The sequence below is a fragment of the Etheostoma spectabile genome, chromosome 9 (genome assembly GCF_008692095.1).
Source record: "Etheostoma spectabile isolate EspeVRDwgs_2016 chromosome 9, UIUC_Espe_1.0, whole genome shotgun sequence".
Taxonomy (NCBI): domain Eukaryota; kingdom Metazoa; phylum Chordata; class Actinopteri; order Perciformes; family Percidae; genus Etheostoma; species Etheostoma spectabile.
The window spans coordinates 3,350,938-3,351,791 of record NC_045741.1 but is presented as its reverse complement, the minus strand read 5'-3'; positions in this window follow the sequence as shown (position 1 = coordinate 3,351,791).

The following is an 854-nucleotide window of genomic DNA, read 5'->3' as shown; positions in this document are numbered from 1 at the left end:
TCAATGGGATTTGAAGAGTTTTATCGGTTTTACTACTTTTTATATTTGTATTGTTGACTATAATCTTCTTATTGTTCTACAATTTTAAGATCTGTCCAGGGACAACGGATGAAAAATAGCCCTTTGGCTAATTCTGGTGCATTTACAGCAATGTTTATAAATGTACACTGTCCCTGTCAAATAAATAAATTAAAATAAAATAAAAAACCTTCCTGCCAGTGTCTCCCTCATGTTTCCTCTGAGCTCCATTTAACAACAGACCAAAAAGATAGGAAATTACCTTTTATTATCTTTTGGGGTCCCGGGTGATATCAAATTCAGGTGAAAGTCAGATAAATAATGAATTATAGTTAATAATAAATAAATAAATAAAGTTGAAATCACAAAGAACTGTTTTCAACTAGGTGTTGATGATCTAACACAACCCTGTTTATATGGTATGCGACCAATATGCAACCACAAATGTGTTTTTTTAAGAAATGTAACACTGCCGGATTACTTTTTCTTCTAGCAAATCTGTAAAGTTGCCAGATGTTGACTTACCGTTGATTCCATGTGTTATGTCCCCCTTCTACATTATCCACGCTTTGGGAAATAAAGCATGATATTGTTAGACAGTCACAGCACTTTTGGGAACCGCAAAATTATGGAAGCAACAGTGACTTAAAGCACGAAACAGGACATTTTTACTTTATTAACATTTAACCAAAATCCCAATCTTTATGTAACCAAAGTGCTGTTGTTGCCTAAGATGCAAACCCTGTCTCTGGTAACGAAGTCCCTTGCTATTTAATCCCACCATCCATCCTGATCACACTGTTTTCTTTGAAACCAGTAAAAAAAAAAAAAAAAAA